Consider the following 13,272-nt stretch of genomic DNA (forward strand, 5'->3'; position numbering starts at 1 on the left):
CATGAGCAGTGATTAACACGCAGTTAGACACCCCCCCTGGCCCTGATTGGTGCATCTGAACAGGGAGCTGTGGATTTTTGCAAATCGCACTACAGGCGGTGCCAGAGGAGCCGGATTTCTTTTTAAATTACCTGCTGCAAGATTGTAGTAATTAAAAACAAACAATTAGACATTACTTCAGACTCTACCCCTTATAATAGATAAAACAATAAATAGCCTACCATTTTTGAGACTTTTTATTCTTGTAGTCCTGTAAATATAAGTTAAGATAACTAGGAGGCTTTAAATGCAGTCTGTGAAGAGAAGTGTTAATAAAAAAAATCAATGTGTCAATAAACACAAATAAACTAGACTTGCAAATGTATGTCACAATTTGTACATAAATTGTGGTAATCATAAATGCACAAATGTAAATACATGTAACATACATACAATGCATTTTAAATTATTCATGTACATATTAATACCGAAGTTTGTGAAGTTAAAGCCTAAATTTAAGCCAAAGTTATGCCGTAAAACTAATGCTAACATTCATTCTCAAAAGGCTACTTATCTAGCTGGTAGCAGAAAACTACCTCTTAACAATCACTTTGTAAAATTCAGCTGATGTGATAGCGTTAATTAATACACTTTGGCTGACATATTGCATAAAAGGGCTGTTTTTTTCATTGTCTTTGATACACTTGAGTAATGGGCCAGCTATGCTAGCAGACGATACTAGCGGTGCTAGCTAGCTAACTGAGGTTATATTTACTATCACCACCCAATATTCTTTTACAATTATCACAAACGGATCACAAATATTTTTACATTCATCTGCACAAGAAGCATTTCCAACCATTTGGAGTTCATTAATTTAATAAAATGATAAAATATACTCAACTCAACTTTATTTATATAGTAAATATAAAGAATTATACACTTAAAAGTGTCATGTGGCCTACATTTGTAAATCTTTATATCTCTGTCTCATGAAACTGCATTTGTTGCTTCTATTGACACTATGGTTATCAGCCTCTGTTTAGTTTGCACTTACAAGGTAGAACTATTAATTGATCATGAAGAAAAACCACAATGAAAGAAAAACACAAGTACAGGAAGTGCACAACATGTAGCCTAATGATATTGGTCAGCCTTGTGCCCCAGAAAAGTTCAATAGCCATGTTTTTCTCATCTGCCAAGGTAATGTATTCTTTACACAAATAACCATTTAACCAAATAGCCATTTATTTGTTTCGCTGGTTGCTCCTATAGAAAATGATTATCCCCTGGTGACTCATGGGTTAGGTGTTGCTTGCAGTTTGAGCGTACAGTTAGATTCCTAAACTAGTATCATGGTTTGTTTGAAACTGGCAGACTATGGCAATGGATACCAAAGGCATAAAGGAGGCTAAAGGTACCGCATGGGTTGCTCTTCTCTGATGTCTCACTTTATGCTTTTGCTCAACTTTTTGATCTAACCCACTTTATGTTTTAGGCTGGATGGCTGTGTATAGTATGTAAGTGTAAGTGTTGTGCTTTTTTTCAGTGCTTGGGTACGGGGTCAGGTAGGGTCTGCATTATTAGAGCTGTTTTCTAGTATGATAAATACATGCTTATATGTCTAGTTCAATGCCATCTTTTAATTATATTTGATATGTCATGACAAATATAGGGAAACATCACAAACTCACCACAAAACTCTGCTTTGTCCTTAGCAGACTTTGCATAGCACTGCTTTATTTGCGGCTGAAAATCTACATTTTACTGCATAATGGGAATTGAGGGAGTTCTCGATGTGTATGGTGGGCATTTGTCATGTTTAATTCTTGCCATGATGTCGCTACATTCATGTATGAGCTTATACAGAGTGCATCAAGAACAAGTTAGCATGAGCAAGAGGAAAGTAAGTGTGGTTACCACTTAGTTTTACTCTGAAGAAGGCACTTCCAAGGCACCCAAAACTGTAGCATTCCTCATTCCTAGCGCATGTATGCAAAATGTCAATGGCGACTAAGAGATTAACCACTTTCCACCTCCAAATCTCTCCATCATCTACAGTGTGTTGAAGGATAACAGATTTCGATCAGTAAAGCTAGCTGCAGCTTTTTCATTAATGTCTTTGAACAGATAAGACTGTGCTTTGTACAATTGGCCCTGCACTTTATGTCCATACCCTGACTATAGACAGCATTGTAGTTTTGTTTTGTTTTACATTGAAGTGTAGGTAGAGTGGGAAACAATCATTGGCAGAACACAGGTTAGTCATTTCTCTGAAAGAACAATCTTGGAGATGCACATTGCAAAGTAAGTTGTATGCTGTCCGCTGGACAATTTTATGTTTGTTGTAACAGCACTCACAAGAAGTTTGGCATTGCTAGTTTTACAGTTTGAGTTTTGGTCAATATTATAAACAGTTGATTGTTCTCTAAGGTTAAACTCAGTGATTTACTCTGCTATGTTCAATGTCTACTTGTGATCAAAAGGCAGCTTTTTCTCTGTTTACATGTTGCTTCTCTTATGCGCAGCTAGTGCCCAGCTAGCATAACAACCTACTGTCTGGAAAGTATTGGCACTGGGAATTGTTTACACCTCGCAGCTGTGATATTGACTCTATTATAACATTCCTGTATATATTTGTTATCTGAAGCCTTATCTGTTAAGACAGGGGTCCTCCTAAAACAACATATTCTTTATAGAACTCTATGATCAAATGTAAATTAATGCTATCCTGATTTTTCTTCCTTAATCCTCTTTCGAAGGAACACAAATAGACAGACCAGAACTTTATTAACTTGAACTGGGCATAATATATGATGTTCAAATGAAATGTAAATTCCCTCCAGGTTATATTTGGTAAGACTTTGGGCCGCAGAAGTATTTTTTCTTCATTATCATTTTCTTCTTAATGTTGTAATAAGGACAGCCTTACACATTCTTTAAATGAAGCAGCCATATGAACAAAAACAACAGAGAGAAAGGTCTTCTGTCAGCCCTCCTTGTGAGTGAGGAGTTTACTTGAATATCAAAATCATTGCTATTGTTTCCGATTGCGGGGATGTTTTTGTAAATTTTGAAAACGCGTATGCTAAATGTCTATTTTTCTGCTGAAATGTTAATGCAAATAGTTTTGTGAACTTTTGTGTGTTTTTTAATTTTTAAAATGTTTACAAAGATGTAAAAGATATGGTTTAGGTGAATTGTATTTTATAAGAAATAATATATGAAAGGTGTATATTTTGGCACTGAATATTGAAATTATCCAGAAACGTGCCGATTGATCATCTCTGATATTGATAACAACTTTCTGATGTGAGGGCTCTCAGGTATTTGCGTAGGTTGTGTATTTTTATGTCCTAAAATATGTGATTTATTTATCAAAAAGATGCACAGTAATTGAAATTGTTTGGTAATTTCTCATGACTTAAATCAGTCCAACACTGAGTGTGGTGAAGGAAGTTAGATGATTGATCAGCCCTGTTTTCAACATCAATGACATAATATGAAGACACACTGCTGTGAAGAATACAATGTATATTTGTAAGGCATGGGGTTCCTTCTATTAAAGACATGGTTTTACTGCCTTGCCTTTTGTGTGTTTTGAAACAGGACGTCAGACAGATTGTTATATAGTTTTCTTCAAAACGTGTAAACTGCATCCTTTCATGCAATTAAAAGATTTTATAGCGACTAAAAAATACAGTTCTTGAATCTTGTGAAAAACATGCAAATTTGTAAAACTAAAAAGGTGTCTGGAGAACTGATTTGACCACTTATGTTTGGTATAACTATTCTGCCACTGTTTGGATTTGAACTCTTCTTGTTGTAACTGTGACTTTGACCATAATCACCAGGGAGAAAAGTAGCACCAGTAGAATTTAAATGATGTTATCCCAGTGGTTTTGTGCTGTAAAGTCAAAGTCCACAGACAAGGATCAACAACTATGGACTCACAGAATATTTGTTTGAGATTTCGTCCCACTGTGTTTTATTTATATGACAGGCTTTTATCAGGAAATGTTTCCTCATTAGCCCAACCCAGGTCACAGTAACTTGGATAATTTACTGCCCATGCAGCACCACAGTCTTTCTTCTGTTTAGCTTGATGACAGACTTACTCATAATCACCAACTGCTTTGTACAATATCCTAAAACTAACATACAGTATATAAATTTGAGGGCGAATTTCCATTTAAACCTTAATAGGCCAATTTCCTGGCCATTAATCATGAAATTAGAGATACATGAAAAAAGATAATCAGATTGAGACAATTAAACCCTGATTGTAAAGCATTGGGGTTACACCGACAATGTAGCAGTTGGTAGAGCCAGCTTATTTTTATTGTATTTAAGGCATTGGATGCTGTGTCATTCATTGCCTTAAAATGAAAATACCTAAATAAAAGCTTAATTTCTAGTACAGTGACAAGCAAATCAGAGAAAGCTGATTGCAAAATACATTGTTCTGTCCATAAAATCTTCTATCATTACGTAAAGAATAATTTCTAGACAATAGTGCCTTTTAGTTTGCAATGTAATGACTGTGGTGTTTGTTCCTCTCCAGTCTTTGTCTATGAGCAGGTGGGCGCTAAAGCCTGTTGAAGCCTCTAAATGTCAGAGCAGTCTTCTTCACCCCCTTACTTCTTTAATCTGTGTATTGCACACACACATTCAAACAGCAAACACACACAAAATCAAAGCTGCCTGAAGGCGGTAGTAAAACTGAGAAGTGTAAAGCCTGAACAGACCCCAAACTGTATCTTTTCATCTTCAGATTCCTATTTACCTGCCTGTCAGTTGATTGTTTGTTCCCATCTAGATCATATCTCTGTTTGACTCATACTTTCAACACAGGGGTGATACACCTGCCCTCACTTTCTCTTCCGACAGAAAGACTTTTTCTCAGACATTGCACGCATTAAGGAAAACAATCATTTGCTAAATAAAGAAAAAAAAGAAACTGCATTCATTTTGAACCGTTATTAATGTTCTTTAATCTAACTTTTTAGTCTTGAGTTAAAGCTCAAGACTAAAAAGTTTTATACATTTTAAAAATAGCGATTTTGATGCTATCATAGTAGTGCCCCTAGCACTCCCATTCAAAAGGCCATTTGACCGAAAACGAGAATATGGTCAATCTTAAAAGTGGCGTTTCCATCCTAAATATGCTTTTAAACGAAAGTTTGACTCAGGTACATTCACAAAAAGACCCTAGGTTGCATTTTGGGAAGAGGTACGCTTTAAGGAAAATGAAAGTTTGTTTCTTGGGAGAATGTAAAGGAATTCTGTTAGGAGAAAAATTGTTAATAATCAATGTTTTTCTTCATATGGTGGCCAGACATTGCTCTTTGGGGGACAGTCAACCATTAGAGTAATGCATGTTCTTTCTCTTGCTGATGGCCAAACCACCACTTCATTAAAAATTCCCAAATGTCAACTGCACCTTGTGGTTCAGGTGAGGATGTGTTGTGCTGTAATGAAATACCCACCCTGTTAAAGAATGGCAGAGGACAGTCTGTGCTAAAGAAATGATTGTTGTATGAAATAATAAAGCACTTTGAAATAAGTAAGCAGATGGCTGTCAATCAAGTTATTAGTAATTCACTGTTTAAGTGTTAAGTGCAAAGTAAAAGGTGATCTATCGTTTCCTACAATAATAATTTCTTGTGTGCTTTGGGTCTGGGGTCTGACATCTGGAAAATGAACTGTTGACCTAATGTCATGGTTTTGACCCCTCAGCGAAACTAATGGCACATGAACCTGCTGGAACCACCTACCAACAGTGGCCATAACGGGATGCAAATGACATGAAAGGTTTAAATTAGTAAGTAGTTAGAAGAAGTCTTGACATTCTCCTCCATTCCAGCAGTGTAGGATTTATTGAATGTTGGATGTACTAATTGTTATAGCACAAACTCACTTGTTATATTCTCCTCAAGACAGATCGCTGAGACTGCTTTGTGGCTCTAGTAACGAGTCAGGTTCCACTGCCTGTGACACTTCTTCTGCAGATCCTGTGAGCTGTCTGGAGGTGTCAAAAGCATTGGAAACTACTGCATCCACACCTATGTACAGACACACTTTACCCACTCAGATTAACACCAAAACACACCTCATAGAGGCGCTGGAGTCTGACAAGCATTCAGCCAGTACACCATGTCGATGAAAATATAATGTGAAAAATATGACTATATAGAAGTATATACAATGTCATTTCTATATTAGCGAGAAAAGCATTCATTTCCTTACTTATAGTTAGTAATATACCAACACATGAGAATAGTGTATGGTCGTTAAGTTAACAATCACCCCATGGATTGTCACTGTAATTTTTGAGCATGTAAGAATCATGTGGCTTTTGTCTAAGCTACAAGTGGCGCAGCCTGTCCTCTGGGTTTCAGGTTACAGCGCAGGGAGCAGTTCCAGATCTTTTTCAACCCAGTGAGAATCCACAGCAAGGTTGTGCAATCGCCATGGTGACAAATCCTATTCCTGTTTTTCCTGCCAGGTAGTGGTGGATGTTTGGACTGGCCCTTAAAACTTCACACACACCAGCAAAGACATGCATATATGTACACACACACACACACACACACACACAAACATGCAACAACCCACACTGACACACACACCCAGTTTGTTTCTGTTACACACCCATATTTTAGAAGTTAGTGTGGCTAGTTGAAGCAGCGCAGCAATGTGGTATCACATGCTGTAGCTTTGTTAAGTTTCGCTGCTTGTGTTTGATCATGTAATGTGAGAAACTGGGAAATTATTAATGCAATTCCGTTACAGATTGGTATAATGTCAGGGTTGAAACATTGGAGGTGAAACAGGGGAGAGAGTGGTGCTACTGAGCTTGAGAATCTGTGGGGAATATTGAAAACTGGCATGGGTGGTTTTCTTACTACGATCTACCCACTTTAATGATTTACAGTAAGATGTTCAGTGGAAGGGCTGGTATATTGTTAGCAATGGAATATCCTCAAAATATTTTCAATTCATGCAAATTAACAGATAATATCCCACAAAGTTGCTAAGCAAATTACATCTATGTTTGCAGGTTTGCAGGTTAGCTGGAAATCAAGCTATGTTTGAGGCCAAGCTTATGACACCCTGTGCAAAGGCCTCCAAAGTGTAATGTCGGGCTGGTTTGCGGTCAGGGCGCTTAAAAGAGCGAGGTCGCAATGGGGAGGAAGTAGGACTGTGGGGGAACTTCCACTTTCCTTCCTTTGCTTACCCGCGTTATGCAGCCATGTCTAGTGGGGAGGAACTGTGGGGTGAACAACACACACAAAGAGATAGACAAAGCGGGGAGAGGCATTTAAGACTAAAACAATGGTTTGCCTCTGCATCTGACCCTAGAAAAAGGAAGTCAGGAGAAGAGCAAAACAGTTAAAGAGAGAGCAAAGGCAGCAAGGGCAAATGGGGAAAGTAACCAAGAAAGGACATCAGCACACACATCAGATGCTTCATGGTAAGTCAGGCTGAGAGAGTGGGAAAGAGACAGAGAGCAACAATAACTGAGAAACTGAGAGAGACAGAGATAGAGGGATGAATGCATCTGACACAGGAAGATAGAGAACGTGACAGAAAGAGAGAAAGTGGGGTTTTGTAGGGCAGTGCACACCTGCTGATCAGCTTGTACTGTGAAAATATACTGGGAAGCAAGATACAGTTTGAGGGCTGTCATGAAGCAAACAGCCACAGGCTTATTGTAGGAACCTGACAGTGGGATGTGGGGATACAGGCACTGGTGGTTTGACATAAGTGGATACACAGCTGCAGTGTGCTGAACTGAAAACAGGAAATAAATGTGAAGACAAAACCTGTTTGTTTTTTTCATGTAGACAAATAAAGAGAAGGAAGTTTCATAAATTTCGCACAATAAGCCTAATCTGAGTGTCAGAGGTTGACTGAGAAGCATGTATGATCAGTGTAATTTCCAAAAATAGATTAGCTTGGACTGTAAATATTTTTTTCATCATTTTCAGTGTGACTGTGACAAAGCTGCTATTCATCTGCAGAGTATGTTATCAGTTTTTCGGGGGTGGGACCTAAAAAGGTTTGACTGAAGGAGTCATGTTTAAAATGATCACAAGTGATTTAAAGGGCAGCCACACATACTGTAAACCAAAGTGCAAAAGTAAATGTCAGCCCTTTATGTTATCCCATTTGCATCACATTCAGTGCTGAATGTGGGCTGGGGAGACACTGCGTGTTGGGCCCTACCTGTCATTTTCTGCACTTTATCAGTCAACATCACATCAAACTACATTCACTCTACCACCATAACACCTTCAGCTGTTTTTATAGTACATTACCTTTTATGATGACAGAACCGTAACACTCAAACTGAAATGCATTTTTGATTCATGGTTTTTTTTTTGTTCTACTTGCACTCCTGTAGTTTTACCATCTGTACGTTATCAACACAGTGGGTCACACTCACAGTTGTTTCTGTACAATGATACTGACAAGTTGTCGTCCGTCAGTCTGAAAGGTTTGGCATTACTGTCCTTCTCAGAAGAGGCCAGTACTGTTACTCAAACTGAAGTGTTGTCACTGCTGGTAACCCTGCAATCATGATGTAAATGATTTCTCAAATGAAAAGCGGGACTATCAAAAAAAAGTAAAGCTGTTAATTTATCAAAAGTATATATAAATACCATGTCATGGTAAAACTGGCTACTTAGAGAATAGTTGTAGTAGTTTGCAAAATAACAGTAATCAAATAACTTAACAGTAATTAAAGAAGTTCTTGCTGTTGATTAATTGTTATTTATTTAGTGGAGAAACTGCTTTCTAGACTCTGCCAATCTGTTATTCACACATTCAGCTTATTCAGTTTGCAACTCAGGGAAAACAGAGAAAGAAAGTCAAGAATATAGCAGTTGGTGCAAGTACTTTTGGCACACATCTCACCTTTTTTTTTCAAATGTCAGCACGTTTCTTGTGGTTGCAGGCGCTTAGGTCAAGAGAGCAGTGGAGAAGACTTAGATGGAAAGACTGACATACTTCTAACCAGTGCTGAGGCCTTACCTGGCTCGGCCTCTTTAACAAACATTGTCCATGATGTCTGAGTGATTAGAAAACCACCAGAGGACCCACTATAAAAGGTAACTGTGCAGAGGTACTGTATCTTCCTGCTTACCAAAACTCTGTAATGTCTCTGTAGCATTATTAACTGTAATATTCTTCATTCTTTATACAAATAAATGTACCTTCTACATTCCTTTCATTCCTTTTTATTGTATTAATCAATGTATCAACTGTTATCCTTCAGTGAGGTGAACCAAAGTCAGTGCACCTTCAATGCATGCATTGCTGTCATTATCACCCATTTTCTGAGACCGGAATAAACATTCTCTCGCAGGTGACACGACGACAGTGCAAGGGCTGAGAGAAACTGAACCGTATCAGAACAAAAGGAACAGCAATTTATATTATATGTATATGTAGATCTCTAGTCTCAAGTTAGAATTTATCTTTAATTATGGTAATCATTGTGACAGAACATTTAACAGGCATTATGTCAAGTCACCAACATGAACTATGTTTTAGCACTACACCGGCTTCATGAGATTCATGTGTAGTATTTCCCCAGTGTGACTATGAAAATATGCTGGAAAATCCACCTAAAACCAATTTATGATTGTCATATATTGCTATCTTGCTGGGCAAACTGGTTTAAAAACCAGGCCAATGCTTATTTCTCATTTGTTTTTATTACAGAATGTTGTGTTCCTGTTTATGTAAATTTAAACTCAGCACAAAATTGTGACTTGCATGAAGCGCTGAGTTGTTCAAGTTCAAGTTATGTTGGGACTTTGAAATAGGTTCCATTGGAAAAGTCACAATCCAAAACAAGACAAAATAGCCTAAATGTGAATGGAGTTCACATCCAGGCACTTTGATCAATCTTTTCTGCTGTTTGGTTATTTGAAAGGAGAGCTTGGACTGTTACATTTCATGCTGAGTGATTTTACAAGAACATAAGATACTGCAAGGCCTGTTTATTTATGGAACTATTGCACTTGAGCAGCCATGTATCCATCCACTGTACAGTGAGTTTAAGCTCCTCCTAAAAGCTTTGGTTTCTGTAGAAACAGGAAAAGGAAGCCCTATTAGTTCAAGCCGTGAGTTTTTATTAAGGCTGCTGTATATTTGTAATGTAAATTACCCTTGCATTTGTCTTTTTTGCAAAAACTAAATCTCACTTTTAAGATTTGTGTTACTAAAGTGAGAAAGAAAACTTTGACCTTACATATATTGTCTTTATGAATGATTTTTTTTCCAGATCTTTCAGGATTTCTTATCTGGCTGTGTCTCAATTACAACTATATTTGTATCTTGTTCTCCTTTAATACACCCACTGATACAAGAAACACACTTTAAGAGACACGCACAAACACATTCAAAACGTTATAGCAATTTTTTCTTCTTCTTTGTTTTCCCCCCTTTTTGCACTAGCTGTGCTATTGGAGGTCCTTTTTGTATTCCACTTCAGGCCCTTTCTCCTACTGCCATCCAGTGGTGACTTGTTGCAATCAAACATGAGGAGCAGCATGCCATCGCTCTGGTTCTTGGATATAAACATGATCTATCCATATTTAGCATGGTTGTTTGTGATATATTATGTTTACCAGTCTTTGTTTTAGTTCTTATAATTGGGAATCTTTTGTAAATATTCTTTGTCCCCACTAACTTTTCTGAGTCAATACTATTCCATTCTTTTCTATTATATATTGTCTGTCTGTCTGTCTGTCTGTCTGTCTGTCTGTCTGTCTGTCTGTCTGTCTTCCACAACAGCTATAGAGACACCCCTTCTACCTCCCCAGCAGTGATGATGACACTTCCCTCTCAATCCTGTAGATGGCAGCAGTGTACAGAAAACCCCCACCTCTCTCCGCTGATCACCTCCCATCCCCATTAACTTAATGGTGCAGTAGTAAAGCCCATTCCAGGCAGCCATTAATAACTTGAGAAAAGTCCTCTCTCTGCCTCATCCTCATGTCTCACTTGACACGGTCGGCCTCATTTGAACTTCTGACCGGCCAGTAATTTGCAATGTAAGCTATCCAATTTACAACACCTTCACAACAGCGCATGCTAACGATTATTCATCACTGCAGTGCAGGCTTCAAAAAGAGAGAGTGTGTGTGTGTGAGTGAGTGTGTAGAGTGTAGGCATGATGCTGAAGATATGTTAACACTGTAGAAAAGCTACTAGTTTATAAAGGAACATAATTGGCAAAACAAGAATACATATGTCCACATAACCGTTGCACAGAAGCACACTAAACTTGTATTCTTGCGATAATCCAACTTGAAACCTTCTAAAAGCAAAAGCAGCGCAAAAGCAGCGCAAAAGCAGCGCAAAAGCAGCGCAAAAGCAGCGCAAAAAAAACAAAAAACATGGTCCATACAGTCACACCGCTGCGTAAAGAGCACTGACTGCATCTGAGCTACAGAGACATTAGTGCTGCAGGCATTGGTATGACTGATAATAATGTTTAATGCCTGGTGTCACTTCAGTGAATCAACAAACATATGAACTCTTGCCCTGCAGTTTCTTTCACAGAAAAAAGACACATGATGCATCACCCTCACTCTGAAACTGATCTGGTGGTTTTGGGATTTTGAGCAATTCCATCACAACCCACAGCAAAATTAGCCCGCTCCACTCAGTGGACAGCGAGCATTCGTCAGCAGACTCTGCAGTGAGATGCAACTCGATGGCAGTCAACGTTTCCCCTAATGGGAAACAATTACACACTCAGTGGCTTCTTCAGTGACTTCTGATGAGACTCATTCACTGAGGAAATGGCCATGTAATCATGTGTGTGTAATGCACTAACGCTGCTTATTGCTCACTGAGTCAGGCTCGTGCAGAGCCAGTCAGAGTTTCAGTTGACTCTTTAGCCACCATATGAGTTTGATGAGAGGACAAATGTGAAGAGAAATAGCAGTAGGTGTACAACACGCACAGCCAGAGAAATCCCTCTATTGCAGTCACTTTAAATGTGTCCACACAAACAAGTCTCCCACAAAGCCAAATCATTCCTGTTTCTTCCTCTTTCTCAGGAGAGTGACTTTGTGAATAGATTACACTGGGAAAAAGCTACTTTTAGTGATTTATACCCAACGGGACTACTGCACTGATGTAAACTCTCAAGCACCGAAATTACTCTTTCAAGTAGGTTTTCGGGTTATTGTTTTTAGCTTTGGTGATAGATTCTGTCACAAAATGACTGCTTCAGCCATCTCAAAACTAGAACTTACACTAATAGAAGCTATTCCTCTTAAGTTTGAGTCATTACTTCAGTAGTCTTTAGTAGTTTGAATGAATGAAGATTTTGAGTGGTTGTTTGGGTGTTTGTATTTTAGTAGTATATCATTTCTGTCAGGGAAAAGTCTAATCTTACAATTTAGAATTTTTTTTTCCGCATATAAATCTACAGGATACTTAATAGATTTTTTTAAAATAAGCTGCAAAAAGCATTATTTTTTTATTAAAAAAAAAAAAACTCCCTATAGAGAAATTGTGCATAAGATTATAGTGACAGTGGAGTGATAAGCCAAGCAAAATGCCTGTCAATGGTTATCTCAAAAGTCACCCGAAACTGATATTGACATGTATTTCACTGCATGAGGATTTAATGTCTGAACCTACGCAACAAGTCTAATGCCATGTAATCCTGAGGGCAATTAATCATGTCATTGTGGCTGCTGATAACAAAGTTATCTATCATTAGCAGCAACAATTTTAGATAATTAAATTTACTGCGTGTAAAAACACTTTCCATCTTCATGCCACCATATCCACTGATCTGCATTTTGAATTTGTCTATGGTGAACTAATCTTCTGTGAATCATAAAGCTTCCAGCTTCCTTATAACCCCCCCCCCCCCCAGTAGAATATATATATATATATTCATGAAATAAATTTAATTCTCAAATATATTTATATTTAGTGCATGCTGCAGGCATTTTGATATTGATTTAGTATTCCCTCGCTGTGTAAAAAGGCTGATATACTATGAAGTGTTTTCAGCTTTTAGTCTTTTAGCTCTTTAGTTACCTTCCTAAGACTACTTCAGCATTATCTATTCAATAAACAGTTTTGTTTTGACAATAACAAATGTCTCAAAGTTTTTGCAGCCCTGGCATCGAAGAAATGGAAGTATATATGAAAGAAGTATTAATCTTCTTTCTCCCTTATTGTTTTGGAAAGATAGGAGCACTCTGAGCCATGAAAGAAGACCTGTGGTGCTATCTGCAATCAGACAGT

The 13,272-nt window shown here is 37.8% G+C and overlaps 1 long non-coding RNA gene across 2 annotated transcripts; it reads left to right on the top strand.

Annotated features, from left to right (window-relative positions):
- Nucleotides 1-7,237: 7,237 nt before the first annotated feature.
- LOC118495632 lies at nucleotides 7,238-11,328 on the top strand. 2 transcript variants are annotated; one of them, XR_004898118.1, is made up of 3 exons: nucleotides 7,238-7,456; nucleotides 8,945-9,112; nucleotides 10,792-11,328. It is a non-coding gene; the product is annotated as an uncharacterized LOC118495632 (long non-coding RNA). The 2 variants fall into 2 exon arrangements; XR_004898117.1 differs by lacking the exon at nucleotides 10,792-11,328 and adding an exon at nucleotides 8,390-8,482 and having other exon boundaries at nucleotides 8,945-10,655.
- The last annotated feature ends 1,944 nt before the right edge of the window (nucleotides 11,329-13,272 follow it).

This window comes from Sander lucioperca, chromosome 8 (assembly GCF_008315115.2).
Source record: "Sander lucioperca isolate FBNREF2018 chromosome 8, SLUC_FBN_1.2, whole genome shotgun sequence".
NCBI lineage: Eukaryota > Metazoa > Chordata > Actinopteri > Perciformes > Percidae > Sander > Sander lucioperca.